Source organism: Scomber japonicus, chromosome 9 (assembly GCF_027409825.1).
Source record: "Scomber japonicus isolate fScoJap1 chromosome 9, fScoJap1.pri, whole genome shotgun sequence".
Taxonomy (NCBI): domain Eukaryota; kingdom Metazoa; phylum Chordata; class Actinopteri; order Scombriformes; family Scombridae; genus Scomber; species Scomber japonicus.
The window spans coordinates 24,810,096-24,829,331 of NC_070586.1; the positions used below are offsets into that span (position 1 = coordinate 24,810,096).

General features: G+C 41.9%; 1 protein-coding gene across 2 annotated transcripts in view; it reads right to left on the reverse strand.

Annotated features, from left to right (window-relative positions):
- mef2cb (myocyte enhancer factor 2cb) overlaps positions 1-18,919 on the reverse strand; it is a 64,659-nt gene extending 45,740 nt beyond the window's left edge. The window contains exon 1 of one of the 2 annotated variants that reach the window (XM_053326059.1): positions 18,826-18,919. The gene's annotated coding sequence lies outside the window, so the exon portion shown is untranslated. Of the gene's footprint in view, positions 1-16,441; positions 16,571-18,825 lie in introns of those variants that run through there. The other variant, XM_053326058.1, reaches the window with a different exon arrangement.
- Between the last annotated feature and the right edge of the window lie 317 nt (positions 18,920-19,236).

The following is a 19,236-nucleotide window of genomic DNA, read 5'->3' on the forward strand; positions in this document are numbered from 1 at the left end:
TGTGCTTTTTGATTTGAAAATAGTGGTACACAGCACTTTATTGCCTGTAAGGATGGATGGAGATATAACAGGAGAAATGAGAGGAGGGGAAGGATCAAGCAAAGGAGCAAGTCAATGGCCAGGCAGGATGGGAACAGAAAAATGTGTATCAAGTCTCATTGTGCCTCTAATGTCATTACAGGCAGTGACTCCTCTATGTGGCACACCGCACTCCCCATCTGTCAGAGCGAGATAGGCAGGGTGACGAATGGCTATCACTGCTACTTCCCTCAACCACCCCCCACACACACACACACGCACGCACACACACACACACTCTAATGTCTGTATCTTTTTCGAATGCTGGGGGAGAAGAGTGACCTAAACCTGGGCGGTAGCCCACGCGTAGGTGGGCCTCTATGGCTCTGAATCTCAGCAGATATTAGGGCTAATTTAACATGTTAGCAGCTAAGGAGATTAGCAACATGTACATCTGGGGATTAGAGCGATAGTGGTGGATCATCTTATAATGTGTTCATTCCTTTTTTTTTCAGTGAGGGTTCGAGCTAAACTTGAATGTGAGAGGCTGCAGTGTGTGTATGTGTGTGTGTTCTTCTGTGTGTGTGTGTTGGAGGATAAGTCTTCACCTGTCTCTCTCTATTAGCTCACGGTTTAGTTGGATCATTAGCAAGACAGAGATGGTTTCACATGTATTCTATTTTCAATCTCTCTGTGCCTTAGAACTGAGACACCTGTCTATTGATGAGGAGGAAAGTGAGCCAATAGCCTGTGGTTGGCATACGTTTTATGCACTCTGTCAAGCGCTCATAAGTGTGACTGACATTGTGGAACAAAGTATACTGTTATAAGTAGTGGCTCAAGTTCTACAAGATGAGCTCTCAATTCCTTGCCAACCCTAGTTAAACCAATTTCTCAATTTAAAACTTAATACTTCAACTCTAAACTTAATTGATTTTCATACTAATGAGACTCCGCTAGTACTGTTTCCCCTCTTATCCTTCAATCCAACAGCTCTGCCCCAGGGTTTTGGAGGATAGAAAGACAGGAAACACACACACACACACACACACAGCTCAGCGGAAGGATGTGACATCAGCAGGCAAAGACAATCAAAGGTGCTAAAGGTGCTTCCTTCCCTAAATCATTCTGTTCACAGAGCATACATTGGGAATCAAAACCTAATCGCCACTCTTCCCTTAAATCTACAACAACAGATAATGAGGACTGAAGCAATACGACTTTGGTATTTGTATTACTATACAGAAGGCTTGACTTTGACTTCCCTTTAATATGTCTTTGGCTTAACATTTTTCCATGAGACAACAGACATGTTGTTAAAACACTTACTTGGAAAATTAGTTAAAAAGATAAGAATTCAGATTTTTAAAAAATATATTAATATTTGCCACTATCAACACTATTAGTACATGCAAAATAGAGGTGCTAAAATAGCAAAGACAAAACATTAGATTTTCATGTTAAATGTATTTCATTACAAGTGAAAAGAATATCCATCCTTTACTCAGTGTCCTGTCTGTTTGCTGTTGTGTTTTTACATCACATATATAATTTCCTGTCATAGATGTAAAAACACTTTTTTTCAGGTTTTAAGATAAACAAGATTTCTATATTTTAGTCAGGTATGTATTTTTAGATTTAGATATTTTATCAAGCATGTAAAAGAGAGTGTATTCCAGTGTAATATCAGGTAATTGTAATGCAGGTAGAAGTGGAGGTAAAAGAGTATGCAGCCCTGCCTTCGTTTGGGCAGCTGCACGTCTCAATCAGCACCAGTAAACAGGGGCCTTGGGCCATCAGAGCTGCAATGGAGACAGGTAGCCATCCGTCAGAGCCAGTATGGAGACAGGTGAGAGCCATCTTTCCATCGCCCATTGCTGACTTCCCCAAGGACAAAATGACTTGACACAATGCGTCAACCCCCTCTTTGAAAGGAGGCCAAGGGCTGTAAAGCCGCAGCTGCTAGGCCAAAAGCAGACAAGCAAGAGGGCACACGTGGACGTGTAGCTAAGCTAGATAGGAGGGGATAGGGAGAAAGTAGCTGTTGTGGTTAAAGAGGCATTCCCTGCCGATTGTCGGCAGGTTTTGTTGTGACAGTGGCTTAGCATGATGAGTGATAAATAAATAAACTTAAACCACAATGACAAATTTGCCACACACGTACCCTTGTGCCAAGGTGGAAAAAATGGTTTTCAGAAAAAAGGAGAAGAAAAGAAAAAGCAGAAGCAAAGGCGAGCCACAATTTGGAGAGGCCCCGGAAAGGCTGGAATGAATCACCATTTAGTGCATTCAGTCTTTCCATGTCATGGGCATAAGGAGGGGCAATGGACGCATTCAAGTATGAAGCAGAGATAGAGATGATAGAGAGAAAAAAAAATTGTACAAGATACAAAACACAAAAAATCAAAAAATTAAAGCATTAAAAATTATTTTGAATATGGAAGTGGTACAGATGGTGGCAATACACATCTGATGTTTAAACACACATAACTGCACTTAAGTTTCACTTTATCAGCACGGCCACAATTTCTTTCACTTCTTCCTCTCTTTCTCTATCCCTCACCCTCTGTCTGTCTCTCTTGCTTTCCAGTCAGTGTAAAGTCAGTTACAAAGCTCTGCCGCAGGTCATGTTTTCCAGAGAGTGTAAACCACTGTCTCATTTCACATGTTGCCCAGTGCACCACAGGACCCAGGTGGGATGGGAACCGAAAATGAATGCACACAGGTACGTGTTCATTCACTCACAGGTGCACCTCTATGTCTCACAGATAGTTATTCCCTGCTTATCTATTGTGTAAAACAACAAAAAAATTTAATAAGAAATTACCATTGCAGTGGAATTACAGCATAAACCCTTCAATGAGTGTACCCAGCCCCCACAGGAACAGCCAGGAGTCATGTCAGTAAGAACACAAAGCACTGACATACGGTATTCACCCAATTATGTTCCCTGCCGAGTATGACAATGTCTCAGGATGTTAGCAATGTTCTCCAGTGGGGGGGAGAAGGGCAGAGTGTGTGTGTACATGTGTGCATGCGTGTGTCAAAGGCTGGAAACTGAGGCTAGGGGTTCATTGCTGCATGGGCCACACTTACTTAAGTTCAAGCACAGCTAACTTCCCAGTAGTCGCATGTACCCCCCACCACCCCACCCCCCAGTCACATACACACACACACACACACACACACACACACACACACACACATACACACACATACACCAGACCACACTGTATCAACACCAGACATCATGGTTAAGACGATCCACTGATGATTTCATCACACCCCTACCCTTTTACTCTTTTTTCTTTGCCGCAGCATTCTAATCACCCTAATTAAAAGCTTTGTTCATTTAGAAATCTCTGATGACAATTTGTTTCACTCTACCCTACAGCAGTGGTGGCTGTGAAGAGAGGAGAATTAAATTTGATCTTCTGACAGCAATTATTAAATGCTCCCTCCTGGCCTCAATTAAGGCCCGCAGGCTAATGCTAACATGGCTAACCCTCATGCAACCACGAGGTGCCGGCGCACTTCCTTTTTCTTCACCAGCTTCATTTTGTCACCCATTTCAGCCAGTGCGTATCTGTGCACGTCTGTCATCTTGGTGGGTATATGGTAATGCATGAGTGCTTATGGGTTGCTATCTATTTTGCATATTTGCTGATGGGAAGAGGTAAATAAAATGATTTCTTTTTTTCATGTGTTTGTTGCAACTAAGTCAGCATGTTGGTACTGGCAGATCTATGAGGAAGTTGTGGAATTCACTATGTTTTCTTTTCTCGCTTTATCAGCAAGTTTGGTTTCCACAATAATATAATTATGTGATGTGATAATTTTTACCACAACAAGCAGACACTGAAAGTGTTGATACATTAAAGATGATCTTGAGGCTCTCGAGCACATACAAATCAATAAACCAGATACTTGTCATAATTTACATTGTTTTGTATTTGACAGTCTATTCAGGTTCAACTGTGTATGTGTTGATGTAACAAAGTTAACCCCTAAAAAGCAAAAGACTATTTAATTTTAAACAGCTGACACCTTATACGACACTGCCTCTCCCTGTGGTTGTGACACTCCAACAGAATTACATGTCATGGCCGCAGCCTTGCTGAGCTGAAGTGAGAGCCACAGCTCTGCTTTGAGTCTATGCACAGCGTGTGGGTAATTTGCAGAGAAGTAGAAGGTTGCACACTTCAACAAGGATGTCCTTCATAGATTCGACCTTCTGTTTTTTTTTCTTTCTCTGGTCCCTGTGCTCTGCTAGGAAACCGAGTAACCTAGATCGTGGAGTATGGAGAGAGGGGGATTGTGACAGAGAAAGAGAGAGAGTGAGACAGAGGCAGAGAGAGAAACTGAGCAAAAGAAACAGTGGGATAGATTGAGGGGAGAAAGAGTCAGACTTGGCCGCTGCACCACCCCACCCAACATTTAAAAAGGAAACAACAAAAAAACTCTACTAGGATGATGTCAGGTTCACTCCTCTTTTTTCTGGTTACCACAAGCTGATTGTGCTGATTATTGGTGAGCATTGTTTTCCTGTTGACGCTGCGCATCATTAAACAGAGATTGTTCCACTGTTGGTGTTTGTTTAAGCAAGGCTGGTATAATGTTTCCAGGCACTGTCTCCTCACCACAGACACACACACACACACATGCACAGCCCCCCACACACAATGTAAACTTGAGACAGAAGTTGTATGCACTGCATCTATAATTTATGTTACTCATGTGCTTTGTTTCAAATCAAATGTGGGTACTTTTGAGGGGAAAAAAATCAAAAAGCAATTTCCATTGAAAACATGTCCAACCTCTACAGTGATAAATAGACTTAGCAAATACAAAGTTGGTAAAATTATAAATATTTTTCAGCACATAGCTTATATTCTTCTACTGCTGAAGTGCTTTACAGTTCCCAGGGGAGCGCTGGTGGTGGGGTGTATGAGACGAAAGGTTGTATGGAGTGTGGAGGGCGTGTGGCGGCATACGGTACCTACAGATCAGCCTCTGTTTAGGGGAGTGGCCCCACCAAGGCCAGAGCCGGGCCAGACCCAGTCCAAGCCTCTCATTAGTCATCGGCTGGGTGCCGCGCTCCTTTTTGGAGTGGTTAAGGGGGAACCGGCTAGGGTCTGGCAGTTCCACTGTACTCCACTCCCAGCACCATCACAACCCGACCTCATCAAAGCGAGCGCTCGTAATTTGTCACAGAAAGCAGCCAATTAACATATGTTAAGGGAGGAGGGAGGACTTGAAGAAGGGAGGAGAGGAGGGGAGGGTGAGAGAAAAAAGATAGCGTATGATTAAAGAGTCTGCACAGCTGCATAAAATCAAGATGGCAAAGAGAGGTTTGAAAGAGACCTCAGACCCAGTAATCTGATAAAGCTTACTGTTACTTAACCCCCATAAGCGAGAGAGAGGGAGACAGAGAGAGGTGGAGAATGGAATAATAGAGACAAACAAATATTAAATTACTGCTGTGAAGCTACAAGCTTTGGCAGAGTGCCTCTGCTCTCGATATGTGGCTACAGTGAAGGCCACTGTATCACACGGAGATGACCCCTCTCACCAAAGCACTACTGCTGTTTGACCACACTCTATTTATAGCTCAGCGCTCACCATTGTGTTTGACGTAGTTCACAGTTAAGCTAAAAACTGCCAGGAACTTCTTTTTTTCTTTTTCTTTTACTTTTACTATTTTTTCATACCTTCGAATGTCTGGTGCACCACAGCAATTTAGCTCCCTTTCTCTTGAAACTAAAGGTGTTTTTGTTTTCATTTTTCATTTATTTCTATGTAACAAAGACTCAGACAAGTTGCTTACATTCTGACTTGTTTGTTTGCTTTCAAATTCTTGTTCCTCATGGTTGGTTTTTAACATTCTGTGTACGGTTATTTATGCATGTGTGCACAACTGTGTGAGACTACATGTTTCTGTTTCTGTGTGTGTGTGTGTGTGTGTGTGCGCGCATTTATATGCCTGTTATTGTTGATGTTGTTGTTGTAGGAACACCTTCTGAAGTGAGTTGTGTGATATTTTGCCTTGTTGTTGGATACGGTGGCAGGTTGAATGCATTAACAGTGCACGCCGTTGCCATTCTGTGTTCTGTCGTCTCTCAGCCACCTCTGCCTTGTCTCTCTACAGCGACTGATCACACAAGCTGACAAGCAGGTTTGGGTCTTCGTCTGCCGTGCCATCCTTTCCTTCACTACGTGGGCTCCGACTCTTTCAGCAAGCAAAATACGAGAGGCACGGGGAGGAAGCTTTAAACAAATTTGAGTGATTTTGGAATTGTACGTCAAGTCATGGGGAAATCCCCCAAACAAAAAGTCAGAAACGGTTCCTTATTTCTAATTCAGTTGTCTGAATATTAAAATTATCATTGTTTTTACAATTAGAAAGTGAGAACTATTTTGACCGAAATCAGAGAAAAAGGAAAGTCAAACCACAAATGGTCAGCTGAGAAGCAGATCATACAATGTATATATAAATCATGACATTCGTTTTTTCCTCCTCTTTCTCTCTCTTGAACTCTTATCCTTACCATCAAGCATCAATCGTTATTTATTTATTTTTCCTATTTGGGAAGTAAAGGGCTGGAGTGGAGGAGCGGAGGAGTGAAGGAGTGGGGGATGGAGGGACGGCGGACAGAGGGGGTGGTGGCGAGTTGTGCTTGGTTCACAAGCTCTGCTGCTTAGTTGAATTTTTCTCTTCTCTTCTCCCGTGCATTGCAAGCTGGTGGTTCAGTGAAGGACCTGGCTGCCTGGAGTTCCCCCCCTCCACTCAAATCCCTCTGCTGCGAGCACAGCTGCACCGTTCACATAACCTCGCCTGCCCCCTCCTACTCCCCCCCCAGCTAATGATAGCAGAGCACGTCCCCTCCACAAGGCAACAGCTTTTTCCACTTCATGTACATACACACACACACACACACACATACACATACACACAAACTTGGTGCGCACGCACACATTGGACACACACACAGACTAGTGGGCACAACATATCTCTTTTCCTTGTCTTGGTTCCTTCACTTCATTTTTTCTCATATCATTCAACTTCTTCCCCTTCTCTTCACCCTGAGAAAAAATCCCCGGCCTTATGACCCAGGGAAGGCCTGAGAACGTTAGCCCCCACCCCACCCACACACACACGCAAACACACACACACACACACATACACACACACTTAACCCTCCCCTCCAAATACAAACTCCCCGTTTTTCTCCCTCTGTACAACCCCGCACAGCAAGTGACCTGCATCACAGCTGTGTGTGGGAATTTGTATGGGTGGGTGTGTTTGTAGGAGGGTTAAGTGTGTGAATGTATGTATTTGCACATACCTGCGCATGTCAGTGTTCACACTGTATATGCCGTCTGTACATTGCTGCATAACTGTGTTGTGTACATATTTCTATTGTGTATGTGTCTATGTGAACATAGTTGGGATAGTGTGTGTGTGTGTGTTATGGGGGGGGGGGCTCTGGGCAGCTCTGGGCTTCTGCTGCGCCTACTGTGCATTATCCCAAATAAACAACTCATTACACGTGTACTTAACCAAGGGGAGCTGGCGAGCATTGGAAGCTAATCCCTGTTATCGTTCCCAGCGTTTCTCTTCCGATTAGGCTACAGGGAAGAGGAGCCCAAGAAGGTAGGCTGCTCAGTGCAGGAGGAGGAAGAGCGAGGAGGAGGCGAGAGGGAGAGAGAAAGAAAAAAAAGAAAAGCATTTAAGTTAACTTCCCACAAGTGCCTTTCTTACTTATAGTATCCCTTCTCACTCTATCTTTCTCTCTCACTCTCCCACTACCCTCTTGCCTTCTCTCCTTCCTTCTCCCTGTGGATTTTGCACTGCTCTTCCTTGTTTTTCGACCATCTCTCAGAACTGGGTCATCGACAGACTGTGCGGCAGCATTTTGAAGAACATGGGAGGGAAAAAAAAGCGTGTTCTTTCTATGAGAACAATTCAAGGCTTCTTTAACAAGTAGCCCGCTTATCAAATTAAGCTGTCAAAAGCACATTAATAACAGACAGCACAATTCCCTTCACAGAGAAAGGGAGGAAAAAAGCACATAAAAAAGAGGAATGATTTCTCTTTTTACTGTGTAGAGATACCAAGGGCATTGATGATTTTCAAAGATTTCTCCCTCTCTATATCTCTCTCTACATTTCTCTGTCCCACTCTTAATATGAATATGGGTCCCCTATTATGGTCCAAGATGCAGTGTCACTTGTTTAAAGGGTGGACAATATATCTGGCTAACTTACAGCAGGGAGGATGCTCATGTTTACTAGAATTACAGGCTCTGTACTGTCTTTTCGCTTTCTGCAAGACAGATTCAAACACTTGTGTTAGATGACAGTTAAACAGATAAAAGAGCATCGCAGTGTGATAATGTAGATTCAAGACCAAATAAGAAGATGGTTCGATGGAGGAATAGGAAGCCAAATAACCACCTAACTATAAAAAAATTGTTTGACCCTGAATAATTTGGATCTTTTCATGAATAGATAACTGTTACATTGTAAAGTGTAAACAACAAAATAAGTGCATTCTGCTCCCAAGCCTAATAATATCATTATCAGTAAACCAATAATTTGTTCACACTTTTTTTTTATTTTTTAGAACGCGTGAGTCATTCCAAAATTCTCATTACTCTCAAAAATGTAGAGCCAGATCATCCTGTAAGAAAGTGAGAGCAGAATGTGAGGGAAACAGTGTACAGCACCAAGGCAAAGAGAGAAAGTTAACACTCTCGGTGCTGTTCACATGGCATATGCCTGAGATGTAGAAATGAAATTAACAAGACACCTCGGCAAACAGTTGGCAGTGAGGAGAGAAATGCACCCTTTGACCTTACACTAATAGACTGTCGCAAAAACACAGTTCTCATTTTGAGGACATTCTATTGTGTTGCCGTCTTAACACTCTCCTTAAATCCTCACACTGTGCTTTGTGTTTGTGAAAAGAAATTAACTTGTGGTTTTCTTAAATGTTTTACCAAATCTGACAGTGTCCGTAAAGGCTGCTCATGCCGAAGTGCAAGCCCTTTTGTATTTGACTCCAGAGACTGATTTTCTCACACCCTTAATTTGAGTCCCATCCTGTTTGCTTGGCCCCTGAGGGGGCTGCTCTGAGTGGGCCGGCAGTGGATGGATGTGACGTGGAGGCACTGGGACTCTGCTGTAGGGAGGCTGGAGCCACGACAGGTATCCCCCGCACTTCCTCGGCTATTTATAAAACCATGAGTCCAGCACAGGGCCAAAAATAAGACGGAGGCCATTTTTATCCCAAATAATAAAGGCGGCTCACTCCCTTACTAACACACTTTAATGCTCACACACAGCAGAAAAATATCTATCCACACTGCACAAAGTCCTGCATACAAAAAATTAACAACTAGTGAATAACTCCTTTCTAGACAATGAAACCATCTCTGTCTTTCTAATGAGCATGCTCAAACACACACACACACACACACACACACACACACACACACACACACACGCATCCAGCAGACAAAAGTCAATATCAAGGCTGAGCTATTTCTGTAGAGAGCACTATTTAGGAAGTGCGGGCTGGGTGCCAGTATTCTCCTCAGTATCGTCTGGGCGTCATTGCGCTGCTGCTGTTATACAAACTCACCTCTTTCCTCTCTCACCCGCTCCTCACCCTTTCCACCCAACCCTTGTTCCATTGTCAGTACTCTCTCTCTCTCTCTCTCTCTCTCTTTCTCTCTCTCTGTCTCTCTCTCTCTCCCTCTGTGTTTCTCTTATACACACACACAAGGTTATTTGTTTTTCCACTGGGTCGAACCACAGTGCCAGGTGAAAGCATCTATTGGCAGGATAAAGAGAGTGGCTGGTTTGAGATCACAAGGCCCCACTCTGCCCAGCAAACCTTGAAGTGAAGCGCCGGGCTGGAGTTTCAAACAAAGTGCCCCCTCATTCATTATACATGCAACTGCACTGAAAATCTCCTTCCGCAACACCATCTCTTCTCCTCTCTCTCTCTCTCTTTCTTTCTCCCTCACTCTGCCTCTCTAGACCTCTCTCTTTCTCTCTATCTTCCTCCCTCTCTCCTCACATCGTTCCTCTCCCCTTTCTCTCGTTTTTTTCCAGACAGAGCATCCATAAAGTATGAATAAAATTAATGACATCACGAGCTGCACTTTGGAAGAGCCACTGTAGGAAAAAGCCATACATCACAGGGCAGAAGGAGTCTGGCCGAAAAAAAAAAGAAAAATTGACAGAGAGGGAGAAAAGGGGTGTGTGTGTAGGGGGGGGTGCTTCACCCATCTACGTCCTCAGGGCACTTCATATTGCTGTATGTTATTGTGTGTTATTAAGTTTCATTTCAAATGCACTTTAGCTGAAAAGTTTGAACATGCTCAAAGAAATAAGACATGTTGATCGAATTCTTTTTGGAATTTCTTCTAGTAGCTCCCTCTTTCTTTTTCTACACGTCTTTCTTTGTCCTGCTTTCTCCTGACTTTTTTTGGTCAGCTGAGTAATGTAAGTGTTTGAGACAGTCCTGTGCTGCGCATTCTTTTACAGGCTGGCCTTTGGTGTGGGAATGGCACAGATGACAGTGGAAAGGAACACTGGTGTGGACTTTGGCAGGACACTGGCTGGTTAAGCTGTGTGCTCTACGGAAGAGGGAGAGCATTGAGCGTGGATTCTTATATAGCTTTTTCTCAACTTAGACGGTGTTAACAGCATTTTCAACAGCGCGGTCCCCTTGGAGTTGAACAGCAGCGAACATCCTGATGTTGGAGACTTTACTCAGATATCACTGGCTCTATGGTGAAAAATACGCGTCACATTTAAGACTGTAATATTCCTCCTTAAAGCAGTAAAACAGCTATATCAATCATACTGCCTAATATTGAAAATTTAGTTTGACACTGTTTCAGTATAAGAGCAACATCACGCAAAAGCCTGACTGGGTAAAAATGTAGTCCTTATTCTTCTAAATGCACGTGTGAACACAAGATCTGCTAAAAATACCAGATAGCAGTGTGACGTTCACCAGCAGCATGGATGGGGAGCAGTGGCGGCAGCAGCGCAGATTGTGGCAGCCGAGTGAGCAGGGGTTTCAGATGGATGTGAGCTTGTGTGAGGCCAAGGCACAGAGCTACCTCTGTGCGTCTCACCGGACTATGTTGCAGAATGACTCGGCTATGTTGCCGTCGTGACAAAGATAAATTACAGCCACTGGAAAATATTTTTTTTCTCACTCTCTCTCCTTCTCTACAGCTCTTTTCTTTTTTTTGCCATTGGGTGTAGTCCAAATGTGTGCCACACCAAAGGGAGATGGTGAAGAGGGGTAGGGGTGAAGGGTTCTCTCTGAAAAAATATATTAGGGGGTAAAAAGTTGCCCCTCATCATTCACAGGTCAGGTACTGTGTTTTATCATGAAACATACCTTCCGTCGCCAGCCTTATGTACATGGACGGTAAATACTTCTCCCTCAAACTAACTCATAAAACTCACTTAAAAGGAATTCCCAGTTAATCCCTGATATTGAACAGCTATCACAGATTTACACTGCATCTGGTATTATAGACTATATTGCGTGGTTACATGGATATTGAATAAAAATAAAAAATCTCACAGGTAGGCAGCTAAAGTAAATGTCTGAGTGACTAGTGGGAAAGTTAATTAACTTATTTGTGAACATGTTTACTTTTATTTAACTCTCATTTTAACATTTTAGATGCTGAGGCATTCAGCCTAAACCAAACTATTCAATGTTTAGACAAAGAAAGACAACCTTTGTTCTACTTTAAATGTTTTCTATTTGTCTTATCATTCAAAGTCCTCAGCTCCCTGCACTCCTCCAGCATTCTCGCCTCCCAGGACTCTCTCCTTGTCCAAATATTTCAGGGAGCAGGCCTCAAGTATGGCGAGGTGTTTTGGGTGTCTCTTTAGGTGGGCTGCAGCTGACGATATGATTGTGTGGTCAGAACTGCTGAGCACAGACCACCCAGCAGGCAGCTGCTGCCATAATGACCAACAGGCCGAGCAGGAAACAGGAAGAAGAAGGCAGGATATCCTGTTCATCTAGATCAGTGTGTTAAGCATGACATCACAACAGCCTTATTCTGTAATAAAGGATACCTGAGCAGAGGTTAAATACAGCTCGAATACATTTCTATCTAGTTTCTATGTGTGTGTCTCTCTCCCTGTCTTTCTGTGCATCTGTCTTCTCAGTTTGCCTCTTCAGCCCTCACACTGACACTGTTTTCCAGACTGCTCCATCATCCCAGACATCAAATCCTACCCTCTTCAGTGTGAGAATAAAGGAGAATAAGAAATACACGCATTTTCATTTGAATATACACCAGCAACAACCTCACAAAACTCAGACAAAAAACCCCCCAAAAAACACGAAAGCACAAACATTCCAATGCGCAAACAGACACACAAACACAAACACACACACACACATACACCAACCCACCTCCCAGACACACGGCACATACTGACAAACACACAAAGAAACAGCAAACACAAAGCACAACACAGCCAGAAGTCTACTTTATGCAGAAATATTCTAAAGTGTGTTTTACAATACAATTAAACATCAAAGGCTGATATATTCCGGCTGATATATTCCTCTGTGATCTTTAACACCCCAGTGAACAAACCCCATACCCCCCCATCCACTTTCAGCGTACAGAGAAAGTTGCTGAACGTCACTGCTAATTACTAGATAGAGACAGAAGAAGACTTTGCATCATTATGCAAAAACCAGGACATATTCAAATATCTGCATTAAATCCACTATAAACCATTCAAGGACTGTGTTATTTACTTTTAGATTATTATTTAGTTTTGCAAGTAATTGCAGCTCTTATGAAGATATACAGACAGTGCTCCTAAGGCAAAAGAAAGATTTGGCTAAATAGTTCTATCATGCATAGCAGGAAAATGAAAGTGAGATCTGTTCAGAATGAGTAAATAAATACGTAGAGAGGTCAAGGCAGATGCTTTTCATTAGTACTATAAATATGAGTAAAAAGCAAAAGAAAGAGGACATTTCCTCCCATGTAGCGAAAGAGGGAGCACCTGCCTTGTGCAACAAACAAGAACACAACTAGCCCTTGAGTTATCATAAAACATAAGTATTTTCATCTGCTTATAAACAAGCGAGGAAAAAAGTGAACACGTTTACACTGTTTGTGCCAGATAAATTTGCTTAAAAGAGATCTTTATTGTATTGTATCACATTTAGATTTTACGTGTCCTGTGTAACATTTATTTGAGAGAACTAAACCAAAATATATTGCATTTTTTAAAGGATATACAAGGATGTCTCTTGACAGTTTAAGATATTATATTCTCCCTGTATAGATGAGGTAAATATGATTCCCTACAATTGACTCTTATATTACCTTCTCGTTTGAGCCAAAGGGCAAGAAGTCCAATTACAGTACTTCAATATCTACCTCCAGATCTTGCCAACCTGCAATCTGCAAATGAGTGTTTTACTGATGTTTAACTGAGCAAACTCTGCAAACCCCTTCCAAAATATTTGAAACCATTAGTGAAAAAAAACTTTAAAGCATAGCAAAAGGGGCTATTAAATTATTTGCTTAAACATAAATGCTTCTGATGTTTCCATTAAGAATAATGTTTTCATAGATCTGGTTTTCCATAAGGAGGGAATCTTGAAATGTGCCTTTTGTACAGTATTAAATATCTATGCTCTAAGGCAGTACTGTGGTATACTTTACCCCTCCTTTTTTTAAGATACAAGCAAGATAGCTTACATTTTACAGCACTCTGAGGCTATTTCTCTCTCTCTGGTCATGCTTGTCACTGCCTGCCAGTAAAACTAAGTATTCACACATTTATAGACATTATATTAGACATTTATTATTAAAGACATTAGCAACAGTCCCTCCTATGCTGATTTTGTCTGACCGCTTTTATAAAACACATGGCAAAACCCTGACCATGGCACACAATGTGTCCCTTCCCTTCACTTAACTAAAGCTTTACTGAGCCCCTGGTGTACAGTAAAGTGCCCTGACAATCGGCTCAATGCCCTGGCCAATCACATGGACACGTGACCTTCTAATCCCTCTCTGTGAGAAGGGTAAGAGTGTGTTGTCACTGTTGGTTTTGTGAATCAGTGCCCAAAATCCCAAATGATTTGTCAAGAGGGAGAGGGCTTAAGAGAATAAGAGAAACAAAAGTAGCGCAGGCCAGATAGTGTGGGTGTTAGTGTGTGCATGTGTGTGTGTCTGCATAACAGCTAGACCTAGAGGAAAATGATACAGACCATGCTTTTGTCTATGTGTGTGTGTGTGTGTGTGTGTGTGTGTGAGCGCGCGTTTGCCTGCAACTGCATGCGTGCGTGTGTGCATGTTTGTGTGTGTTTGTACAGGGTCTCTGAGATTACAGAGCTTGGCTGACAGAGTCCTCTGTGTGTAATCGTGGGTCCACATGCGAGCGCTCACCTTCCTCTGAGCGGATTAACCTAACGCTAAATCCCAAGAGAGCAACAGGCCAGACAGGCCACACAGAACAACTTCATTGACGATGGGCAATAGAGTGAAGGGATGTGTAAAACCTTTTTATAGAATAAAACACTTTTAAATATTTTTTCATGCGTAAACAACTCATATAAAACAGCATAAAAGATTACAAAAGTAGTGTGACAGTGCACAGTACACTACATCTTCTGAAATTTTTAAATGTATCTCAATTGTTGTATAAACACATGTTATAGAGACGGTATCTTATTTTTTCAAATAGAACTAACTGTGAAATGTAATCAAGCTAAATGACTGAGTGCATGCACTTCGCTTTTCACAGAGTCACAAATTAGGTTGATATGCTGTAGCAGACAGCAACACTTTATCACTTTAAAAAATCTACATTTCCAAAGAGCCTTCAAAATCACTCACTAATATACTGTATTTCCAATTTAATAGTGCTTGTAGATCTCAAAATGTGGTGTGGCTATAATATCAGTATTATCAATTCTAAGAAACTTAAGCTATCTCTAATTTAGGAGCATTTATTGGGTTTTAAATGGACAGTTATTTCACTTTTGTATTTATCAAAGTGGTAAAAAAATTCTGTTTAACAAAAACTAATTCACAAACATGATGAAAAAGGCTATACTTTCATGTGAGTATCAGTGAGCATGAATTAAATGTACAGTTTAGTCAGTTGTAGAACCAGTCTAAATTAAATTAAACAGTGCAGTGGCAATTTTAAAATGTAGGCTATAAGGCTATAAGGCTTTATACTTCACCTTCACATTTCATCAGTAGGCCTGATATCCAGACTTCTAGTATAAAACAAATAAATACAATTTTATTTCTAAAGCTGCAGTCTGTGAAAGTTGCCACAGGTTAATTACGGTGTCATTATTAATCCTCTCACTGCAACAGGTTCAGCTGCCACAGGAGACTAAACTAAACTCACTATATAAATAAATCATTCTCGCTGTAGTGAAATAAGTTTAAACAATTCTCAGAGAAGAAATTATAATTCAGCCTGAAATGACAAGCCATCTCTGAAACACTGATTTACAGTACAGTTATCACTGTCACTCTGATCTGCATGAATTAACATTTAAATAAGTTGGACAACCTGAGTCTCATCTGTATTTTTGAATAAAAATGTTTAATTTCAAACATCTTTTCCATTGTATTTAAGCAAGCTGCCAGGTTATCCTGGTTTAATCCAAAGTGACAAAGAGTTATGGTTCATTAGTGCATCTTAGTTCAGTACGTTTAACTAATAGTTCAAAAGTAGCATACATCCAAACAAAGACTGTCTCAAGTGTTGTGAGTTTTCCTACATTTTGTTGCTTTAATGTAACAAATTATCTGATATTTAAAAACTTCTGAGTTGGATGTATGTATGATTTTCCGTTTTCTTAACTGAGTTCCTAAGTTTCTAATCAGATTACTTGACTGACTAGAATATTGGGTAAATTGAACACAGCATGTTAAACTACAAGTGTAACTTTTCAAACGCCATCCCATAGCGCAGAAAAGTGTAACATATTCTGTATGATGTTATATTAAGAAGGGCAGTCTATTCAGTAGCTGTGGCTTTGGGACTGTGCGCCTGCATGTGGACATGATAAAGCTACACAAGGTCGACACAGCAGTAACACTAAAACACGAGACAGACCTTGACTCTCCTAATAGACCATAAACAGCTATTTGATGTCAGCCTGTAATTATATGACATAGTTGTCACCGGCATAAGTCGATCGGGGTCACAACAAATCAATAGACGTAGTTACTGTACTTTGTTGAAGAGGCAGCGCGCATCAAAATAGAGCCTCAAGTTTCCCTCCGGAAGATTAAAAATAAAGATCATCTGATGCAACTTGTCTTGTGGATGTTTTTACGAGTGAGTGGAGAATAGTGTTGAGCGCGGCACTTACTTTATTTCGCATGAAATGTTGTCCGGGCGAAGTGTGAGATGAGCAAGCGGTCCGCCGGTTGTTGGGTCCGGCCGACTGATGGGATGTTGAAGCCGCTGGTTGATGAAGACGGACTTCGCCAAGACGCACTTAAAATCCAGGAGCGCAACTTAACAGAGGACGTCGCCGGGAGGGAAAAAAAGTAACCTACAGTGCGCGGTAGGAGTCTCTATAATGTCATGGAGAAGTACAATCTCTCTCTCTCCCTCTCGCTCTCCCCTCTCTCTCTCTCTCTCTCTCTCGCTCTCTCTCTCTCTCTTTCTCTCTCTCTTTGTGATCGGACAGTGTCTGCCCAGGAGGCGCTGAGGACTGGTCTCTCCGGTGCCGGTGAGCAGAGAGAGACCCGGTGGAGCTGTGTGTAGCGGCGGAGGTGGAGGTGCTGCTGCTGGTATACTGCTGGACGTCTGGAGCTTGATGGTGATGGTTGAGGGGCTGTTTCTGTTCCTTCCCACAGTCCTGACCGAGTCTTTCCCTTAAACCCTCTCCTCTCTGTACAAGGAGAAATAATCGATTTTTTTTTCTTTTCTTTTTTTTTTTTTTACTCCTGAAAAGGGGCGGGCTCACATTTCCTAACTCTAATGAAAGAGGCACGGCTCCTAATGCTTTATTATCGCGCCAGCCCCGACAGAGTGGACGCACAATTAACTGCTCAGAGAGGACCACTAGAGGAAGATGATGGGGAATGTGCGCTTTAACTAATGAACCAACGGAGAGCACGTTAAGCATCAGCAGTCCACTTTAGACAGCTAAATCTGAGCTGCCAAAGTTAATGTTTTTTTTGTTGTTGTGGCATATTCAGTTCGTTGTTTCATGCATGTCCCATCAAATGGCACGTAGGCTAAAACTTAACTGACAGGACATTTAGAAAATTCACAGGTTTACTTGTTTCAGGGAATGTTTAGCAACACAACCATCTTGGAAAAGACAGAAAAAGGCAAGTTACTAAGTTAACTCCAATGAGGACTAAATTAGATTATCTCATTAGGAAAGTGGATGTCATTATACACTTTTTGCAATTTGATGACAATAAAATGTAAAGTCAGTGCATAAATCTGATTCAGTAACCCTTAAACAATTCAGTTGTCAGTACATTTCTTCCAGCCTGTGCAGCATGAACGCAGCTTCCTTTCTCAGTCACTGCAAACTTTCCACCTCCTGCATGCCACCAATCATCCTCCAGGACCCAGCTATCTCCAACAGATAAGCCCTGACACAGACAGTAAGCATGGGGAATTACCAAGCCTTTATCCATCCGACCAAATGATTTCAAAACATCCACTCTATTAGTGTGAAGATAACAATTAGAACAGCAAGTTTGCCACTTCAGATAAGACTCAGACAGGCAGTGCAATGGCTTTATGTACAGAGATGTATCCCAGATAGGCCTTGTAATGCTGCAGCTCTATTATACTAACATTATACGGCTGCTGTGTCAGTTTAAAGATTTGGTTGTCTTAAATGAAGCCTGTTCTAATACAATACCAGGCCTCACACTTGATTCAATACCAGGCCTCTCACACTCCATCTTCATAAAACAAAACTATACAATTATAGGGTTTTATTAGTGTCATTTTGGAAGGTCAAAGTTTTATAAAAATAATCTTCATTCCAAACAACTAAACACACAGTATTCCACCTCTGTTAAGCTGTTAATCATATCCTCACCTCATTGTATTTGTTGTGTGGAAATATGTACTTTTTACTTAGAAGTTCACATCAGCCTTATATTCCAGTTTACTAAATAGTCTTTAAACGTCTTTTTTTTTGTCTTAACACAGTCAACTAAGCATTCTCCCTATTAGCTTACCTTTGCTGTGCACACTTGTTACTACAGACTGTGTAAAGTGTAAGTGGACACCAAGCAGTGTCCTAATCTTTCCTCCCTTTGAAGTTCACCTGTGAAGCGCAAGCTATGTTCTGTATGCAGCCAGTCAGTCAGAGGAGGAAATGGTGGGACATGAAATCAGTTAATAAATAAATCAAGCTGGCTAATCTGCCTGACGGGTGGACATTACAGTTTGTAACTGAACCCGCTGGTGTCTGATGACTCGGGATACCACCTTCACATCACCTGACCCTTTAATCTTTAATAGCATTTCCTCTGGCCCCCAGACCTCCATAATAATCAATAAGGTGCAGTCTGTTAGACATAGGGTTCATAAATGCAACATGGCAGATATCAATGGAATCAGATATCAGAGTGTATGAAACATTGAGTGTACAGATATGACACCCTCAACAGACACAAATCCTCCTCTCAGACCTCTTAGTGTGTGCTACTGCCACCTGCCTTAAATCTGTCACTGAAATATGGACGCCTATGGTGTCTGCATCATCATACATACGTTCAATCTTCCTTCGTCTGCCGTATTGCAGTCTTGTAGCTTTCTATGCTGTCTGTCAGTGATTCATCAGAGAGGTCCTTTCAGTGTTCGCAATGCTTGAGGTTGTCTTTGGTTGGCACCTGGGAAGAGAAGTAACATAGGGAAGCATAAGGAGGAGAAGCGAAGGTGAATCCCCATGTGAAATGGTAATTGTTTGCATTTATGTGCATGCACTTTGCACACAGTGTGCAGGATCCATGTTAACATCTATGTTTGTGTGTGTGTGTGTAATGGCCATATGAAATAGAGAGGAATAAATGGGGGGAGGTGGATTGAATATATTTGAATGGTGAAAAATCATTAAATGAGGCAAACACTGACTCATGCATATTCATAAATGACTGTCTGACTCGTCTACAGGGATAAACTTAT